Source organism: Vidua chalybeata, chromosome 5, assembly GCF_026979565.1.
Source record: "Vidua chalybeata isolate OUT-0048 chromosome 5, bVidCha1 merged haplotype, whole genome shotgun sequence".
NCBI lineage: Eukaryota > Metazoa > Chordata > Aves > Passeriformes > Viduidae > Vidua > Vidua chalybeata.
In genome coordinates, this window is record NC_071534.1 from 49,641,527 (window position 1) to 49,663,849 (window position 22,323).

The 22,323-nt window shown below is 35.8% G+C and overlaps 1 protein-coding gene across 1 annotated transcript in view; it reads left to right on the plus strand.

Annotated features, from left to right (window-relative positions):
• KCND2 (potassium voltage-gated channel subfamily D member 2) overlaps positions 1-22,323 on the plus strand; it is a 264,203-nt gene that overhangs the window by 14,444 nt on the left and 227,436 nt on the right. The gene's annotated exons all lie outside the window — the stretch shown is intronic.

The following is a 22,323-nucleotide window of genomic DNA, read 5'->3' on the forward strand; positions in this document are numbered from 1 at the left end:
TTATAGGTCTTAACTTATTCCTCTAAAAGTTAAATAGTTCTGAAATAGTCATCCTTTTCTCACTTAGGAGATAATGAAGAGAAGCAGGCATCTGGATGTGCTCATTCCTATGCACTGAGTATAAATTAAATTTATTATAATTAGTGGAGACTTTGAATACCAAGTGGAAATAAATGAAATAAATCCTAAGCTCTGTGGGTAGTTGGTTTGATCAACTCTCCTTGTTCCCAAGTTACATAACTGTGAAAGGCCCATAGCATATTCCTTTCAAAGATCATAGCAGGGTACGTGGTTGGCATTTGATGCAATTCTCACTTCATCAAAAAGGCAACATATCTGCTACATTTAAACTCAAAATATTTTTGCTTTGTGTAACTCTGAAGGCCACTTCAGTGCTTTTGTCAATCTTTTGTCCTTTTCCAAACAACACAACAAAATTTTTAAATTTGAAGAAAAAGGGAGATTTAATGTTTGTGCTGGTTTAGAAGAAGTCTCTAGAAATTTGAAAAAAAAATTAAGTATCTACTGTAATTTTCTGCAGGAAAGAATTCATTCTTCAAATAGCAGTGCTTGTGAGTTAAGATATTAAGAGCTTGAATACCTTGATTACCCTTCAAAGGGTTGTAAACTATTTCTGTTCTTCTGTATGGGAAACCTAAAGACCAAGCCACATGGTGGTCTTGTTAGCTGTTTCACCACTGTTCATTTCTAAAGTGTCCCAAACGAGATATATCAGACATGCCCCATGCCACTGTTCTTCCAGGAGGTCTCAGAGCTCTAGGCTGCAGCTAGGTGTTGCCAATGCATAGCTCTGAAGCAGACTGAAAATTTTGGAGACACACTACAATAAATTTCAGCAGGGACACTCTACTCATTGCAGTAATCATTTTCATATTTAATTCAATTAAAAAATATAATTTTCTCTAAAGCTGCATCCAGACTGAAGTACTACAGAACCTTAAAGGCCATGACAGGGTATTATGGTCAAAACTGCTTCAGAGTTTATGTCTTTCTCATTTTCCTTCTGAACTTTGTTCACTTCTCTGCAAATCATACCAATCTCTCTGGTAAGGGAATTCTATAATTTGGTATGAAATCCTGTTATCAACAAAGATTTAGTTTAACTCCTTTTAGTTTGTCTTTATGATCTGCTTTTCCAGAACAGCAAAAAGCAAATCTCAAATTTGCCAGCTAGTACAGTTCTATACAAGTGTGAAATAACATTTCCTTCAGTATGTTCCTTTTTTTTTTTTTGTGTGTGTGTAAGAGTTCATGAAATTTCGCTCTTTTATGTATTAAGTGGCATTTTAATTTTTTTTGTGTGTCTGTGAAAAGAGATGAATGAACTACAGAAGAATCAATAATTCCTCTTTTATCTTCCCTTCACTGGCCAGCTTTGACATCAAAATAAGTTTTAAAGAAAAAGTACTATCCTACATAACTGTGGAAACATTGCTTCTCTTTTGAGGGGAAAGAGTGGTTATTTCATAATTTGAGGTAACAATTTTGATGTAATACTTTTTAAAAATAGTTCTCTTCCCATTTGCATTTCAAGCTAATGCCTTTGAAAAGCTAGAAGAGTGATGAATGATAATGATGGAAAAGAAACTCTTTCTTAAGCTTCTTGCTTACTTCTAAGTTGTCCTTGGAACAAATCCTGGTATGAAGACATGTTTTTTACATTCTTCTGAGATTTGAAGTTATATTTTTATTATGCCAACCCCTTTTCCACTGCTTTTCAAAACAAATTGAGAGTAGAGACCTATGAAGCCAGTCTTCAGAGAAATTATTTACTTAACCAGTTTGCTAGAGAGAAAAAGATATAGACAGTGTCAAAAACTGAGTTAGTCCTTCAATAAAGGAGCTTGATAGTGGCTAGTGTTCTGCACCAGGATGGAATGGTGGGATGTGAGGAGAGAGAGTGAAGATGCAGGATTTTTTCTGAATCTTGATAAGAAAGTACAACAACAAATGACTTAATAAAATAGATGTTTTAATAACATAGAGTAAAGAGGAATATAGTTATCTAGTCAACCTCATACCCCTTCAGATGCTGGGAACTATGCATTCGCATAGCATTGGATGAGTTGGGGGGGATTTTTCCACAGCATACTGCATAAAGCCTGTGCATGCAAAGATCTCTCTTTTGGTTCTTTGTAGTATTGCACAATTTTTATTTATTTATTGCAATAAAATAACCCTATTAATAAAGGATATTTTCATGATACCTTCTTGCTGCACTTTGAGATGAAGGCAAGGTCGTACAGGTGGTGTACTCACCAGTACCGAGTTACCTGCAGGCTCCTATCTTACAGTGATCTGGGCAGGTTTATCCTGCAGACAATGTGTTTGTACAACGGAGCACACCTGAAGGCTGGGGTGGACATTTAGCATGGTCTGCTATACTTGCTGGGTCTAACTATTACGTGAATCACTAACTCTCCAGTGTACTGTGGTCTTTCAGGCAGGTTCACTACAACAGATTCGTCGTGTGAGGTAAAGAAATATACACCTGTTCACCTGATTTCTTTATTGTAGTATAAAAACTAGTAACTTTTAGTGATTATGGTTACTGACTTATATTTCTCTGAGAAATATAAAAAAAGCTAAGAACTTTGGCAGTCAGACAAAAGGAAGCATCACTCCTATTTTCAAAAAGGAAAGAAAGGATGTAGAGAACCACGTACCGGTGAGCTTTACTTCTGTGCCTGGGAAGATCATGGAGCAAATCCTCATGGAAGTAGTTTTAAGGCACATACAATACAGACAGGCAACATGGCTTTCTTAAGGCAAATTGTGCCTGAACAATCTGGTGGCCCACTATGATGGAGTGACTTCGACAGTCGACAAGGGGAGACAGACCAATGTCACCTACCTAGACTTCTGTAAGGCCTTCCACATGGTCTCATACAACAGTCTTATCTCCAAGTTGGTCAGACATGAACTTGAAGGGTGGACTCTGGGGTCCTCATAAATGAAAGCTAGAGATGAGCCAGCACTGTTCACTCACAGCCTGGAAAGCCAACTGAATTCTGGGCTGCATCAATAGCAGCATGGCCTGGAAGGCAAGGGAGGGGATTCTGCCCCACTTCTCCAATCTGGTGAGACTCCACCTGGAGTGCTGCATCCAGCTCTGGAGTCCTCAGCACAAGAAAGACATGGACCTGTTGGAGGAGGTCCGGAGGAGGTTCACAAAGATTATCAGAGGGCTGGAGAATCTCCCCTATAAAGACAGCACAGGAAGACTTGGGGTTGTTCAGCCTGGAGAAGAGAATACTCCAGGGAGATCTTTTTGTAGCCTTCCAGTAGCTAAAATACCTTATAAAAATGAGGGAAAGCGAATTTTTACATGGACAGATAGTGATAGGACAAGGAGGAACGGTTTTAAAATAAAAGAGGAGATATTTAGGTTAGATGGTAGGAGACAATTCTTTACTGGGAGGACAGTGAGGCATGAGAACAGGTAGCCTAAAGAGGTTGTGGATGCCCCATCCCTGGAAGTGTTCAAGGCAAAGCTGGATGAGGCTGGTCTAGTGGTGCCCCTGTCCAAGGCCGGGGGTTTGGATTTAGATGATCTTTAAAGTCCCTTGCAACCCATAATGTTCTATGGTTCTAAGATAATATCAGAATAAGTTGAATATGTTCAAATAAATAGCTAAAACTTTTTCCCAAAGAAACCTCATATTTCTTCTCAAAATTTCACAAAGACGCATCAGGAACTCTTGCAATGTAAGATAATAGAAAATCTCTTCAGGAGTTTTTGAACTTTTTTTCCTATGTGAGACTTTGATAAAAGTAAAATGTAGTTGGAAAATATAATGTATGAACTTCCTGTTTCCAAAAATACATGAGTGAAGCCCACTTACTTTTTATTAATTTTCTTTTAGAAATGTAGAACAAAAGCCTAAAACATTTGGCTTGTTTAATTTGAATTGCTTTTGGGATTTCAGTTCAAAGCAATTTTGACTTTTCATCCATTTGTGGAATGGAGAATACTTTCAGAAAAAATGCTATGAAATGACAATTTCACCTAATGGTGAAAGGCTATAAACAGACATGACTGGTCCATTCTTTTTTTGACTGCAAAAAACAATTAGAAAAATTAATGGCAAGATATCCACCAGTGCACATCAAGGAAAAAGGATGCAACTTCTGCATTGGGTAGAAGTTACAGATTACTGACAGTGTAACTGGTGTAGTAGCATGGTGTTCTTGCCTTTGCTTATGTCCTAACCATGTCATTTATTTCCAGCCACAGACAGGGCTTTAGTTTTACACTAATTCATCTCCTTCACCTCCCCCTCTCATGTTTTCAGTTAATGGAAATAACCTAACTGTGGGTCAGATCAAGCTTAGATTAGGAAGATAGTTTTTTTCCTATATACTTTTTAAAGAATTGTAGACAATGGGTACAGTATAGCTATTGTTAAGTACCTTAATTAAAGGTTCAGAGTCTCCAGGAATATCATAGAGCTTGAATACTGTGCAAACAGAAAAACAGATGCTTTAAACACACAAGTAGTTCTTACTACTCTTACTTTCTTCAGCTGTTTATATAATCAAAGGTCATACTCTATAAGGCGATGAGAAATTTGTCAGCTGCACAACACAAAAACTTCATAAAAATTTCAATGTAAGGTGCCTAAATGCTGCAGTATCTGTGAGTCCCTGAATGCCTTGTAGGATTTAGTGCTATTCACTTGATCCAAAGGCCATGGAAATCAAATAGTCTTTGGTTTGACCTGAGAGGGCTTTGCATCAAGCTTTTGTATAAAAACCTCTAGCAAGATATTGACCAGGACTACAATTACTTTCCTGAATTATGTCAAACGCTAAGGATTTTATCCCAGATCCATGGGAGTGTTAACAGATATTCCTCCAATATATGTATTGCTCTCATTACCTTATGCAGACACAGGGTGAGAAAAACAAATTCTAGAATTTAATTAAATGTACTTGAAGCATAGTTTAATCAGCAGGAAAACAGTAAGATAGTACATTCCAGCTTCTGGTGTAACAGGTTTATTGTCAGGAAAATCTTAATGGGAAGTAAATGATACAGCATCTCCTCTGTAATATGGATGGGAATTATGGGAATTATGGAGCTAATATAGATGTTGAGTCATAGATGAGATCCCACCTTGAGTATCTCACAGAAATGGTCATAATCAACACTGGAGTAGAGAATTTGCTCAGTCTCTTACAGCTAAAAGGGGAACAACTTGGTATTTTCTTCATTATCTTATCAAAAGTCTTGCTAACTCACAAAAGCTTTCAGGCAGCCTTGAAAGTATATCACGCACTAATATCATAAGAGAACATGACAGACAGAGCCTGATGTATCTAATTTTGGACTGGTATAACAGTGCTATTTAGAGCAATAAAGGTTTTATCTCTTGGTTGATCTGTTTATCTGAAATAGTCAGTAAAAATGTGTCATACATTACATCTCCTTGTTATTCTTCTGGCATAGAGGACATGTGAATGGGTAGTTCTGCCTACATTTTGGGATTGTCTGGCTAACTGTATTAGGATAATGTCATATACTGTACTCAGCACTGGCAAGGCAGCACTGTGTCCAGTTCTGGCTCCTCACTATGATGCCTTGAGAGGCTATCAAGAACAGAGGCTAGACAGTGTTAAAGGAATAAAGTAGGTGTTTATTAAAAAGCCTTCAAAGGATACACCTTGGGCAGTACAGGAGCCCGGCTGAGGTTCCACCCAAGGTGGATGACAGGTCACACGTTTTCACACTTTTATAAGTTTTGGTCCATTTACAGGTTGGGGTTAATTGTCCAATTACAGCTTCAGGTTATGGAGTCCCATCCTTCCAGATTGCTCTCCTCAGTTTGCTGTCATTTACACTTTTTGGGCCTCAAGGTGCAATAGTGTCCTTGGTTCTTGGGCTGGAAAATGATTGTTTTGCCTAACTAAACTGTGAAGAGAACTTGCTAATACTTTATATGAAGTTCAGAGTTATATACTAATGCAGTACAGAATCTGGAAAATATGAAAGCTAAAACTTAAGGCATCAACTACAAGAAAGACATTGAGGGGCGGGAGAGTGTCCAGAGAAGGGCAATGGAGGTGGTGAAGGATCTAGGGAGTGAGTTGTATGAGGAGCTGCTGAGGGAGCTGGGGTTCTTTAGCATGGGGAAAAGGAGGCAGGGGAGACCTTATCTCTCTCTACAACTACATAAAAGAAGGTTGTAGCCAGGTGGGGGTTGGTCTCTTATCCTAATAACAAACGATAACATAGGACCCTCAAGTTGTTCCAGGAGAGGCTTAGATTGGATGTAGAAAAAATTATTTGCTGAAAGGGCTCAAGCATTGGACTGGACTGCCCAGGGAAGTGGTTGAGTCACCATCCCTGAGTTGGTAGAGACTTGTAGATGTGGTACTTGGGGACATGGTTTAGTGGTTAACACAGAAGTGCTGGGTTAACAGTTCGACTCAACGCCTTAGTGGTCTTTTCTAACCTAGATGACTCTTTAGTCCTATATATAAAATAGGTATAAAGAAAAAAAACTCATTTCTCTAACAAGAATCTTTCAAACAATCAGTTAAAATAAATTACTGGCTAAGACTTACCAACAGCACTATGGTTATTATATGGACTTTTGTGCTTGCTTGCCTTTCCAAATTAAAATCCATCACTCCTAGTGATCATCACACTTCCTTAGGTTCCTCCAATACATGATAACCATTAGACAAATAATTTGTTTAATGAAAAAAAAAATAAACTTGCAGCTAATTTTTTTCTGATGTGGGACATGAATGCCAATACTCTGAAAATCCTGTAAGGACTGAGAGAGAATAGATTTTATTCTTGGGTGTTATTCCATTTCAGAGAACATTGCAGCTTTGTTGACATGAATGCAGTGCATGAATGGCTTTATACATATTCACAACTGTTTCCTGGAAGGAAATGGCTTATTAAACAGTAATCATATAGCATGTGTAAATGAGTTTTGTGCATAAACATGTATCTTTATCCTTATTGCCTGAGATTGGCTGTTGACTAAAAAAGGTTTTTTTTCTGACATTTACTCTTCCAGAAATTTTACCAATCATCTTATGTCTGATTTCCTTTTCTGCCTGAGAAATTTCTTTTTCCTTATCTTATTGTAAATAAAGGTTATTTTTCTCTCTTTCCCTTGAATCATATACTTGAAAAAAAAAATAATTTAGGAGTGACTAAGTACTACCCCAGGTGAGATGCTCAAATATATATATCTCTACTTTCAGGTCAGGTAAATCATTCTTTAGACTCAATGACTGCAACCCAAGCTTTAATACTAAATCATGTACAAAAACATACATACATACACCTAAAGTGTCTTCACTTTCTACTTGAATCCTATTCCAGGAGAACAAAATGAAATTATTATGATGTCAGAGCCAAGAATTATTTCTCTTTATTCCTTTTTATTCCCCCCTTCAGACTGGGGGTCCTGCTCTGTTTAATGAACTCATGCAATTTAGCTGTTCCTCATTCCATTTTCAAGCTTCTTTGCCCAAGGTGCTTTTCCCTAATGACATTGTCCACTCAAACAGAGTGACAGCAACTTGCTCAGGAGAGAGGTATTCAGAATATATTGAACGGGTCACCTCAGAAAAAAGACTTGTTCTCTTGGAGCATTATGATTATATTGCAGTAGACTCTGTATATGTATTTAAAGAGTCTCAGATAAATATTTTCCTGCTAGTTGAATAAAAGAGGAAAACCATAAAAAACTCACAACTCTTACATCTTCTGTCCTTGGTAGTGCATTTAATAAACAATGGAAAACACAACTGAAATTTTTGTTCCAATATATAAAATATTGCTGGAAGAAAATAATGTAAATGAATATTATGAAACCCTACTACAAACTAGTAAAATGAAATGAGAGAACTTACACTGAATAAAAACTAAAGAAATATGCATTATGAACACTATGTCTTGTGATAAAAAGGCCAGTAGAACTTACAGGAAACACTGTACTTGCTGTATTTGAAAAATATTGCTAAATATCTTGTCTTTTTAAATGTAGAAGCAATTTCATGGTTGTTTCTTTTAATTTGTGACAGTCTTATTGATCTAATAAAAAATAGGAACATTTTTTACCTGTGCATTTTTTTATTAAGCAGTAATACAGATAAATGGGTGGAAAATGTAATGATTTCTACCAGCATTTTGGGTTGAAGACAAAGCCCACAGGAGCTAATGGAAAGGCTTTCTTTTTATTCAGCAGGTTTTACATCAGGATTTTAGTTATGTGTTATGGTATATAATGTAACATTTCTATATCATTAGTTCATTCCAATGGGACCTGGAGTGTCAGATTTTTCTCACATGAAATCCAAGGTAAAAGTTGTGACCTGTTTTCCTTGTAAGAAAAGAAGGCAATGCTCTTCTGATAGATGGGTGGAAATGTTAATGAAAATAGAAAACACTTGTAGAATTTATTTTTTTTTTAAATATTAAATGTGTCATGGAAAGGTTTACTTACTTTCTGGAATCCACTTTGAAATGTGTGTCTCAGCCATCAGGTTGGAACATATCAATGTGTAAAAAATGCAATTACTCTTTGGGGATGAGGTGAACTCTAATAGTTAGATGCTGTGCAAGCTTCTGAGACCAGACACCGTGACGATTTTGTAGGCATCTCATTAACGAATTGTAGTGCTGCAGCATGCTCTCCTTTACTTATTTATTGAAGAGATAATGGGAAATAACTGGTTTCTTTGTGAAGTCATAAATAATATGACAGAAGGATATTAAATGCACTGAGATGTGACAGAGAAACTAAAAACTTGTGGAGTTTGGTATTTTATGGTCCCAGTTCTCCTTTACCAGTACATGTAAAACCAATAGATATGTTTTAGCTGGTTTTGTGAACAATTACCAATTTAGTGTGCTAGCTCCTGACAAGTGGGTGTCTTAAATCATAAACAGTATCTCAGTTTTGCTATTTTGCAGTAATATACAGAAGTTGCTAAGGAATAAATATTCCTTCTTTTTTTTTTTTTTTTTTTTTTTTTTTTCCCTTCAGGTATTTTTTCCTACTTTTTTTTTTGGGGGGGGGGTTGGTGGTTTTTTTTTGTTTTTTTTTTTTTTTTAACAGAGATAGTCTTCTTCTGTTTCTAAATTTCCAGTGTGAAATATTGGTTCCACAAGTGTGAACATTTCTGACATTCACTCTATGCATACCTTGTTGGTAGTCTTGTCCTGATACTGTACAAAAAATTACATGCAAGGTCCGCTGTGGCTTCTCAGTACTTTGCACGCTTGATGAAAATAACAGCTATCTTTTTTCCCCCTGTGTGTATGTGTGTGTGTTTGTATCTGAATTAAGGAGAGAAAAATGTGTTTTATTCTGAACATAGCACTGAGATACAGATTTAGGCAGCACTGTCCTCTTCTGTCTTCATTGCTGTTCTTTTCACTAAGAGATTTATCATGCAATATATTGAGAATTTCCTCATAGACTGTAGTGACCAAAGAAGTAGCAATTTCACTGGATAGTCTTGGGATTATTTCTGAGCATCATGAGCCCACAATTCTTCACCTTAGGTTTGCCTCTATATTTAGCATGAAACTACTATAGAAGGCAGAGCTTCAGAATGATGCAGCAAGTTTTATTTAGGTTCCCATATCCTGTCCACTTTATGGTACCAACCACTTCTATCATAAACATCCTTCTAAAATTTGAACAAGTTATTTTTCCAGGTGCAATAAGCGTTTCTTCTGGGTTGGTAGTTTAGAAATTGTTGCAGCAGGCAAATGTTGAGGTCACAAATGTGTGGATGCCAGCCACAAGCATTTTATGGTTTGTAGTGTCCATTACCACCTCATCTAAAGACTAAGCTCATCTTGCAAAACATGATCTTTTTATTGGAGGAGTTCCAAGCATTTTTAGAAGGGGTGCCGGGGCTTGCTTATTTTTGCTTGCTTAGCCCACTTACAAAATTTTATAGCAGCGTAAATCTATTGTTACACAAGTGTCTCCTAGTTTGCAGTAATGTGAAAATAGAGTGAGGCCTGATCTGCAATGCTCAGCCTTTGCACTGCCAGCAAAATACAATTTTAATTCATTTCAAGAAGGAAATAGGAAACAGAGAAGCAATTCTGTAGCATCAAGTCACTAAAACTTTAAGGTTGGAAACAATTTCCATTAACTGTTCTAACTACTATTTGATGATTATTAATGTAATTTAAAATTTCTCCTTGAAGCCAGCAGTGCCATAAGAAAATTTTCATTGAGCAGTGTAGTGGTAACTTGGAAAAGTAGAGTTTCATCTGCAACAGTTCAAGTAACTGAGAAAGCACTGGACAAAATATCATTGAGTTCTGCAAAAACAAGTTGGGGCCAGTCTTTCTCATAAATTTTAGGAAACTACAGAATACTTGAAGTAAAGGAGATGACACTCATGTTGTGCCCATATCTGTCCATTTCTGCTAGCTGTTTCACAGGGACTAGTCTTATAACTAACCTTGCCTTGTTTGCACATTTTGGATCATTCATCAGAGAAAAATATCCTCAAATTAAGGGTTGCTGAACTTGGGGGTCTAATTTTGATACTGTATGTCATTGTAACTATCTTTTTTCTACTGTTTGGAAGGTCTCTGAGACACAGAGACTTTAACAGATTATTTCTATCCCTGATCCATTCATCTAAGCAGCCACACATGAACAATCAAGAATAATAAATGGAGACCCTTGCCTGGATTTTCAAGCAAGAGAGGCAATAGATTGTGTCACTGTCATATTTTACCACAAGTGGCTTGTGGTAGAATAATTTTGCATTCATTACATTCCATGTTTAATAATACTACAAGGTATTTTGGCAAATATCTTTGTGTTTCAGAAAGAATGCACTTAACATAGTTTTGTAAATTCTAGGTCAATTTTTATTGAGAATAATACTGAATATTCATTAAAATGCTGTGAAACAGTTCTGTTCATCAAATGTAGTAGATATTAATTAATCATATGAAGTATTAGGTATATTTTAATATACATTTTGCCTTTTCTTTCTACTGAGATTGTAGTTACAAGCCAGATGTAGCCCATATTCATAATGTTGTGTTAATCTAATTTCCTCTGAGCAGTTATAAGTTTTGAAAAAGCTGCTTACAAAAAAAGGGAATAAAAACATTTTGTATGGCAGATTTTGCTGTTGCTTAAATGACATGAAATACAAAGCACAGCTCAAGCATATCTTCTTAAAGTGCATTGGAGGAGTTTTTGGTTTTTTCAATATATACTGTGTAGAAAATATGCAGTACAGCTTATCCATGGACCACTTTGTCAGGAAAATTTTAAAATACATATGTTAATTTTAAAAGTCAATAAAAATCCTGTTGCTTTAATATTTTCTCAGTTATGTATAGAACACTACTTGAGAAAATGGTGTCTAAGATTGTTGTTAGGCTGTTCAGCTGACTGGTGGGTTCATTCTGGTATGTTTCCAGTCCCAGAAAGAGATCTGATTATCAGGAAATGCATCTTTATGAGTCCCCTTTTTGCCTACTGCAACATTTTGCGATTCCATAAATATTTAATAGAAAAGGGCCCTAATTAAAAAGACTTCCTCCTTCCCTTTCTAGTGCAGAATTGTTCTGTCAGAAGAGCCTGACACCCTCTTCTCTGATGGAAGGAGAACATAGATTGCAAGGATTCACAGGATCTTAATCTAAAGGATGTTCTCAGTTTATGTTCCCAAGTGTTGACATATCTTCCTACCTGTAATAGAAGCTTACTCCTTCCAAACAACTAAGACTCATCCCATTTTTTTTTCCTGAAAATTTTGTGGTTCCTAATGCAACTATTTTCAGAAGACTCCACTATTAATTTCCTGGCTCTTTCTTAAAAAACACAAAAAATGGAAAACACCAAAGAAACAAACAACCCATGTTTGAGGTGTCTCAAAGCTAATTTAGTGCCTATTAGATTTTTTCTTCTTTATACATGCTACTAGAGTTATATGAGATTGTACTATATATTTTAGCATTATAGCTTATATATACTTCTCTATGTACAAGAGTATTCTAGTCCTGAAAAGTGCTGCTACTCATTTTTGTCTATTTGCATCTTACTTTCAGCTGCTACAGAAATATTTTTTTTCTGCTTTATTTTTCCCCAATTAATTTCAGCAAGGCATTTCATATATGTAAGGACTCAAAATGTAAGGGTCTCTGTTTCCAGATTCTGACTAAGACACTAGCTTAACACCAACGTCTTTACCTTGAACATCTCTCTTTTCTTTTGAAATTGGCAGGGAGCCCAGAAGTTTTCTTGATCAAAGGCATTTCATGATTTTTTAACCTACTTTCATGCCAATTTGTTCTAGTAATCCTAAAATTAATCAAAACCTTTCCCATTGTTTAAAACTAAAGATAACATTATTACAAAATAATTTTATAGCGTTTTGAATATAAATTAAATTGACTGTTAATGACAGAAAAATAACTACAGTTAAAGTTGTGTCCTTTAGGCAAATGGTAAGTAAATTAGTGGCAGATTCAAAACCATTAATGATCCTGTTGTCTCCATGAAGAATATTACTAGAAAAAGACTTTAAAAAAGAGGAAAAAAGTAGATATTCTTAGAAGCATAAGTTGCATCACAGCCCAATCTTCAGCAACAGCAGTTAACGGATTTGGGCAAAATTTGTGAAAAAAAAAAATCATGAACATGCTTGACAAAGGAGTCAATTTTATGATGTACATTTCTCTTTAAAGTTTTCCTTCTAAACTTTGTAGTCTAAAACATGCATTTCTAGAAATGCTTTTTTTCACAGGTAAGCATGTAGTGGCTTCCTCCTTTTACATCCAGATTGTTGCTTTCTGGAATTCTGTGTAAAATCAAAAGGAAGGTGGTCAGGAAAAATCAGTTCTGGAAAACTGAAGAGAAAAAAACAATTGCCAAATGGTGTAATGGGAAGGAAAAATAACTGAGTAATTTCAGACCAAGAATCCAGGACCCAAAAGTGTAGCTGAAAGTTGAGGTACCTGAAGAAGCATTTGTTGTAAGAACAGGGAATATCCAAAGGGACTTTGAAAGTTGCTGGTTCTCTTCCAATGAACAGAGGATATCAGACTCAGCACAGGGCATTAGGGAAGTCAGCAAAAGGGCAGGTGTCAGCAGGTGGTGCCCTTGTCCACTGTGGGTCAAGTTCCTGTGCTTTGGTATGAGTGAATGTTTTGTCTTTGGAAGACATGAAGAGCTATTTTAGTTTGGTGCAATGCATGAAGAAAGTCCCCATTTTCATTTGGTTTCTGATCAGTGAACAGTCCTGAAAAGAATTTGCTTTCCAGTAGTCACTCATCATGGTTGAGATTCAGGGGACAAAAAGGATCATGTATTTTTACTCAGTTAAGTGAGAGGAGAAAGAAAAAAAGTAACACTGATTTGGGTAGAAGAAACCATTGGAGCCTAAAGTATCTGTCTGGTTTTAGCAGACTGATGTGAATAAATATTTGCAAGGGCTGTTTCAAAGCTCGGTCTTTCAAAGCACTGTAAATAAGGTATGAAAAAAAACCCCAATGCCGTCTATATAGAATGTTCTACATGAACCATAGAGAATTAGTCCATGAAATTTTTTAATGTCAACTTACTCATCAATCACATTACAACAACAGTATTCATCAGACATACTCATGACTAGGAAGACCTTAGAAATGAAATAGAGGGAATAAATGTGATGAAGAATATATTTCATATTTATATTGTATTTATCATATTTATCATCATATTATATTTATATTCATATTTGAATATAAAATACAGAAGAGCAAGAACTTATATAATATGATTATATATCAAATTACATGGCAACTAATGGTAGGCCAAGCTACAATATCCGAGTTTAAAAATCTTAGAGTAATTTTTTATTACTTTATTTAAATGTAGCAACTTTGAACATTTTGCATGGTTTTAAAGTTTTCAGCTTTGCTATTGTAAAATCTATGGAAAAAACTTGCATCCAAAAAAAATATTCTGAGAGTGTTAGATTTTTTGATTATGAATGCTTTAGCTTTTCACTAACCCTTACTTTCACCCTGCCTTAAGAGACTTTATAGTTCTTAGGAACTCAACCTTTTTCTTAAGATTTTTGACAAAATAGAAACTCACTGAGCTCTGCAGAATTTCACATAATAGATGTTTAAAACTTACTTTTACTCAAGGGCATACCTAGGCAAATTCATTGAACAGAAATTCACTCATATTTGTAAGTACATAGAAAAGCAATCTACTTCATAAAATCCCTGAACTGAAAATAGATGGAAGATGAGACACTATTTAGGTAAAGCATCAAATATGTTTGCTCTGTTTTTACTCTTTCTATGCAATCAGTCATGGCCACAACATCCTGGTCTAGCTACATCTTTGATCTGACACAATGTGTGAATTCTTAAGTTTTTATGTCACATCAAAAGCAATGGAGCATGAAATTGCAATGTTTTGTGTTGGTACACCAAGCCTATATGCTATACGAATGGAGATTCCAAAATTAAAAAATGTCCCTAGTTTTACTTTCTATGAGTCACCAGAAGTCTTAAGATTTTCTAATAAAATATTTTGCATTCAACACACAGTCATCACATTGTCTCATCACAAATTTCATACCAACACAGAACTTTTGCCATGAAGTTTCCAGTTCGCAATATATATGTTGCTTAATGTGTATATAGTCTAAGGAATTATTTTTGCTTTAATTATAAATTATTATCTGTGGCATTTCTATTTTTAGCAAGAAATTAAAAGGTGTATTGGACCAAAAAAACAGGTTAGATGGATGCTACAATGAAAAATGTTTCTCAGTTCTCAACCCTTATTTCCAGTGATTTCTTTGAATATCTTACTACTGAAGAAAGTTGCAAATAATGTCTTTAAATAGCTTCAATAGGATATCAACAATGTGTATGTAACTTTTTTGTTTACAAGGCTATAAGAGCTGTATTAATGCTTGCAATTATAAAACCAGCAATTTTTAATATCTGTTCAAAACACTTTTAAGAATTAGAAGCCATTACCTTCTTAGTAAACTTACCTCTAACATTTTAGAACACTTGTTAGACCAGGTAGTTAATAAAATAAATAACATTTCATTGCAGGATCTTGTTTTTACTATCATAATTTTCTAGTTAGAACAATACATCATATGGATACTGGAAAGAAGTTTGTTTTAAAGACCCTCATGAATTACCAGACATGTAAGTAAGCCTTCTGATTCTTTTGAAGTCCCCTGACTGTCTCTTTAATCAATCACAAGTTGGAGAAAATCTAGTTTATCCTTAAGCCCAGAGGTAGCACTACATTGTAGGGGATATAGTCTTACAGCACAGCATATTATGTTTGAAAAGCAGAATTTCAGGATTGAGTTAAGGTTAAAAGGGACCTCTGGAATTTTGTCTTATCCAACCTCTTCTGCTCTGAGGAGAGTCACCAAATGGAGGCAGGTCAGGGTCATTTCCAGCCAGCTCCTGAATATCTAAAAGGGTGGAGATTGCACAACTGCTCTGGGAAACCTGCTCCAGTATTACAATACTCTCATTATGATTTTTTTTTTCTTATGTTTGAAGAAGTTTCCTATCTCAGTAGTGGCTTACCACCATTTGACCTTTTTCCAGAGAAACAGCCTGGCTCCATATTCTTAACTTTCAAATTCATCAGTTGTTTGTATACGTGAATAAGATGCTCCTGCATATCTTCACCAGAATGAACAAGGCAACCTTCTCAGCCTCTCAATGTAGGCCACATGCTCCAAACACTTGTTCATCCTCATGGTGCTGAGTTCAACTCACTTCCATATTTTCATTACCATGTGTACCAGGGAACTCAGGACTGGACCCAGCACTCCAGCTGTGGCCCCTCCAGTGCTGAGGAAGGATCACACAGTCAGCCTGCAGGTGCTGAGATCCTGTTCTTAAGTCAATCCAGAAAAAGTTATTTGCCTTCCTTGCTGCAAAGGCACATTGCTGGCTCTTCCATCAGGATTGCAATACTGCTTCCCAGACATTCAGTCCCCAGCCAGTACTGGTGCATGTGGTTATTCCTCCTCTGGTGCAGGATTTAATATTCCCTTGAATGTTCTGAGACTATTACTGTTTGCCCATTTTTTAGCCTGTTAAGGTTCCTTTGACAGCATAAGCACCTGCTGTGTCAAAACTTCTTCCCAAGTTCGCAAATCATCTGCAAATTTGCATTCTGTCCCATCATCAAGGTAATTACTGAAGACATTAAACTGTACTGGCCCCAGCAATGACCTTCATCTGGACTTTATGCTTCTAACCATAACTTTTGAGCCCAACAGCTCAGCCACCTTTTAGCTCACCTCAGCATCTGCAGATATAACCTGTGCTTCATCAGTTTGTTGAGGACGACAAAGAATCAGATAATCACTAAGGCTGGAAAAGACCTCCAAGTCCAAAATTTGCCCGAGTATCACCATGCCCACTAAACCATGTCATGAAGTGTCACATCTATCTGCTTTTTAAGCTCTTCCAGGGATGGTAGTATTACAGGAGGCATCACTGATAACCTTGCTAAATTCAAAATAATCAACAGCTCCTCATCCACTGAGTACTGTAGTCATTTCACCATAGAATGTTTTTAGATTCTTATGGCATGATTTTCTCTTCATAAATTGATGCTGATCACTCACACATTGTCCATCATGTGTTTGGAAAAGGCTTTCAGGATGTTTTTTTCCACCACCTTCCCAGGGGTTAGGCTGACTGGTTTGTAGTCACCTGGATCCTACTTGCAGCTCTCAAATGAAACTCTTTTATTCAAAAGATAAATACATTATTTAGAAAGTTCATTTTAATATATAAATGTAATTGTTATATACAAATACAATATAAAATCAGATGTATATTTATGCTACTTTGGACTTTTTTCAAACAAGTAAAACAGTTTAGAACACTCAATTGTGAGTGGGTGTTGGACTAATTAACTTTGCTGCAGAGACTTAAGATTCTTTGGGATGTGATAATATTCAAACATCATGAAGTGCCATTTAAATTTTAAAAGATACATGGTTTGAGAAGTTTCTATGAAGATAGCACTTCTAGTAAAAAAGCTTCACATTTTCTTAGCCACTTTTGGGACTCATAGTGGTGCTTCTTCCAGCTGCATTTTCATTTTTCATGTACCGAGGAAGTCCAGCAAAATATCTTTGTCTGCCAATTTTAAAAAGCCATTCCCTTGGCCCTGACCCCATGCAATGATAGAATATATGTGAATAAGAGAGTTTTGAGTTGCTGTGTATCTTCAATAAAATGTTTCCACTAAAGTGCAACAGATCAGGTGGATGCCAGTAGACCAAATTTAAAAGTAAAAAAATCTTGTGTAATTCATGAGTTCACAACAGAAAGAAAATCACTTTTGTCCAGTGTAGATAGGAACAATACTGTAATTACTAATTATTTGTTGATAATTTAATATCTTTTGAGACCAAACCTGAGGAGGATTCTAAAATGGGCTGCCCAAGGAGGTGATGGAGTCACCATCCCTGCAGGTTTTTAAGGAAAGATTTGGTGTGACACTTAGTGCCATGGTCTAGTTGTCATGGTGGTGTTCAGTCAAAGGTTAGACTTGAGGATCTCAGAGGTCTTTCCCAACCTAATTAATTATTTGATTCTGTGATTCTATGACTTGGGGATATTTGTGGACAAGAAGCTCAGCATAAGCCAACAATGTGTACTTCCTGCCCAGAAGGCCAGCTGCACCCTAGACTGCCTCAAAAGAATTGTGGGCAGTAGGTTGAGGAAGGTTGTTGTGACCCTCTACTCACCTGGAGTGCTGCATTCAGCTCTGGGACCCCCAACCAAAGAAGGACAGGGACCTGCTGGAGTGAGTACAGAGGAGGACTACAAAGATGATCTGAGGGCTGGAGCACACCTCCTGTGAAGACAGGCCAAGCAAGTTGGGATTGTTCAGCCTGGAGAAGAGAAAGCTCTGGGAATGTCTTGGATTATCTAAAGGGGACTACAAAGAGAACTGGAGAGAGGCATTTTTATAAGGTCATATGGTGACAGGACAAAAGGGAATGGCTTTAAACTGAAACAGAGTAGGTTTAGAGTAGACATTTGGAAGAAATTTGTTACTCAGCGGGTGGTGAGGTATTAGAACAGGTTGCCCAGAGAAGCTGTGGATGCCCCATCTCAGGAAATGTTCAAGGCCAGGCTGGATGTGGCCCTGATCAACATGGTCTAGTGGGAGGTATCACTGCCAGTGGCAAGGGGGTTGAACTAGATGGTCTTTAGTCCCTTCCAAACCAAAGCATTCTATTATTCCATGAGATTGGACCTAACTAAGACTTCTCAGCTGATTGTATTATTTCCATTAGTCATTTTTTATTTGCCATAAAAATAACTTCCAAAAATTTGTTTGCCTTTATTAAATGCAAGCTATACAGTATCACTTGGTTGTTTGCAGTAGCTTTGCTGTAGTTGTTGTGCTTTGGAACAAAAAGGTTAACAAAAAAAAAAGAATTCCTTAATTCTTTATCCAAAATAGCTCTAGAACAAAGGCAATTCTACTTCAAAAGAATGTCTGATCTTGGTTACTTATTGAAAAAAGTCCTAGAACCTTCAGAATATTTTCTAAATAATGTCATTTCAGAGAATGACACAACTTAATGACACCACCTCCATATTTTTAAAAACAGAGGTTAAAGAGGACTATTCACTCCCCCTCATTTGTTTTCTTCTTTTAAATTTAATTTGTCATCATCTTGAGAAAGAGGTAGAGATATTTTTGAAAAAAAATCTCTACCTTAAAAATCCAGTACTGCACAGTAGTCACAGAACTGCTTTCAAACCAAGCAAGGGAATTGAGAAATTTGGCATCAAATGGTAAAAATTTCCTTTTTATTCTGTCCTAGTCACATTGAACTTAATGTCATAACTTCACTGAACCTTAGTTTTATCCAGTGCATAAAGATAAGGACGTGCAAAAGTCATTGCAAGGCTGAGCATACAGAAAAAGCTTAGGAAGTAATTATCTGATTTTAGAAGAAACTGAATACATAATTTTAGTGAAATAAAAGTCAGAACATGAAACCAGTACATTTCGGTATTGGTTTGAGTAAAATATCAGGAGGAAAAAGTCTTAAGGAATATGTGAAACAGTAATGACAGCTGTGAATAAACATTTTAGTGACTGATAAAAATTAAGGCTCAAAATTAAATAACTGCAGAAGAAAACAGTACAGAAAAATGAAACCATCTATTTTATATTTATTTACTGATTTCTTCAATCACACCTTGAACTGGAAAGATGAAATGAACATTAGGAAAAATACATTTCTTCAATCAATGTGGTGGTTGGATAGTCTTACTAAAAATTAATTACTTTGGATGGTATGGAGAGAATTTGAAATAAATTTTAAATGTAATTGTAGGCAAAACAATGTTGCTAATCTTTGTGAACTCACACATTTGCAAATCCCAAATACTTGATTTGTAAAAAAAAAAACCCAAACCATAAACCAGATAAATTCAGTTTGGTAACATCCTGAATTGAGTTTGAACACACATAAGTCAACAGAGTGATGTTTATTTTCACTTTGACAACTCCCATGATATAACTCATTGCTATATCAATGAGTTATAATGTCTAATTATATTTTCTAATTATTACGGTTGGAAGCCAAAGTAATTTGTTGCCCAGATTTTGTATTTTTTCTTAAAACAAACAAAAAACCATACAAAAATTGAAAAAAAAAAAAAAAGTTGTTCAAAGCTCTGTATAAACATATACAGAAGATTATAGAAGTTAACTTTTGGAGACAAATTTCATTCTTATTTATGGAGCATTATATAGGTGGAACAGTACAACTCACTGGGTCCTGTACTACCAGCTGGATACATTTGAATTCTTGAGCAGCCATATCGCTGCCATCATACTGAGAAACTGTTTCACACTAACCAGTGGTTGGTCTGCCCCTTCAGGTGCTCCAGATTTATTTGATTTCTCTGTCTTCATGGTCACAATCAAAGGTCATCATGTACAAATGTTAAAGGAGCCATCTATACAGGAGAGTAGTGAAAACACTGAACACCTCCTTCCTGTCTTCAAAACTTAGGAAAAGGGCAGAAAATTATTTAATGCTCAGAAAGACAGATTCCCAATACAAAAACAAGAGGCTAAGACATAAGCAAAGTAATACTTTCTGTCAAACTTTTTCCATTTTAAAATTGGTTTTGAAACTATTTTATATGATTTTCGTTACTCATAGGAAATTAAACTCTTTCTATAAGGGGAAAATAGGTTATGGAAAGAAGTAGAACTTTTTCATTGGCCAGATATAGGTTACAAAATTATATATGCCCAGAGCTAAACATGTCCCACATGGTTGTAAGCTAAAGCTTATATTACTACTTTGAAGTTGAGAATGTGAGTATCTAAAGCACCTCTGGACCTGCTTCATGCTTCTGAGTTTAAATAAAATACTCCCACATAACTACCAAAAAGAAGAAAGAAAAAAAAGTAAGCTGAAACTTCAATTTTATCATGTGCAATTTAAAATGGTGGATTTAAGGTATAAAAGGTTGCACCTACAGTATGTTTAAGAGTTTACAATACATCTTTAAACTGCAAGTTCAATTAAAAAACTAAGGAAGAAGAGATTTATGAATGCTGAAGATTCAAACCTGAGCCAAAAATATTTTCAACTAATAAACAAATTAAGGGCTTTGATGTTAAATACGTGATGCACTGTGTCACATTTATAATTTAGTATGGTTGCAAGCCTGAAAACTTATTCACATTTTAAGTTTTAGACAGGAGAGAGCATTTTTATGTTCTGTGTTAAAACTCCTTTGGCATGAGCACAGCTTGTACTGAAGTATACATATAGTGAATTCTTTCAGCACTGAGTAGCAAATTCTGGAGGCATATAGTAAAGATTGTGAAACAGAAGAACATACTGTCTAATTAGATTTTGAAATAAAGGTGATAGGAAAAGCAGGCAACAAAGTTGTTGGATTTGATTACGTGACACCAATTTTATATTCTACAATTTGATTTCTAAGACACAAGTGAATACTTGTGTTTTGGATGGATGAAGAAACAGTATTGTCCAACCCATAAGGAAAACATTGCTATCAAGAAAGTATAAAACAGTGATGCATCTATGAAATGCAATCACAATTCAGTATGAATATCAAGACCATAGTATTAGAGGTTTGATGAAATAAAGTTATTTTTATGTCTCTTATCTTTTTTTAAGTCCATTCATGCAGTCTTTGTAAGGGAATTAATTTTTAACTAATTTTATTTCAGTCAGAACTCAAAATTGAATTTGAAGAGCTGAAGCAGAAATAAAATATCTAGGTTTGGTTATGCATATCATGAGACTTGTTTCATGCCACGATTTTAAAATAGCAAATTTGAGCTAACGAGGAAATGTTTCTGCAAATTCCTTTTAGGATTAAATTAATTGCAATCATTTTTTAAGGTCAGATAAGACCACTGTGATCATTGCATCAGACCTTATCTGACCTTATATCTGACAAAAGGTAAAGGAGTATTCTGAATTAATTCTGGTTTAAATTTGGGAGCACAGTATCAGAAGTGCTTCCTATTCTATTTAAAGAGCCATCAGTGAAGAGTTTGTCACAGTCTTTTAATATCTGTTGTAAGGTGTGTGACATTTCTAATATGAATGAAGGAGCTGTTCTCACCTAACTTTATTTTAGATGTCTATCTGCAACTGAGCAAGTTTTCCAGTGGATAGTGATAGGCCCTTTAGAGCACAGTTCATTTACCTGAAAAAACATGAAAAAAGTATTATGATAGAGATGTGCAGAGTCAAGGCAAGTTTCATGAGACATAAAGACTATGGAAGCATGCTGTCAGTGGCACTGAACATTTTCATTGTGCCTTACAAATATCTGCTGTAGGTTTACCTGAGCTTTACATAAATTTCAAGACTATTGGAAAACTTCTATATTCTGTAAACAAAGCTGTCTAGTTTGAGATAAATGAAAGAAAAGAATATTGTGTTCACTGAGAAACGTTGTCCTGTTAATCCAACAGATTGTGTACATTGCATACTGTGCACAAGAGTGAGCGAACCAGATAATATTTGCTTAAGTCTTAATCTGATACACCCTGGAGGAAGGGCTTAGTAAAGGTGTAGGGCTTCCACTCTGTAGGAAGGGCTTGGCAGACTTGAGAGGTGGGCCTCTGTGAACCTCATGAAGTTCAAGAAGGTCAAGTTCAAGGTTTTGCCCCTGGGCTGGAACAGTTGTAAGGGCAAATACAGGCTTGGTAGAGAATGGACCTCCAACAGCCCTGAGAGGAAGAACTTCAGGTATTT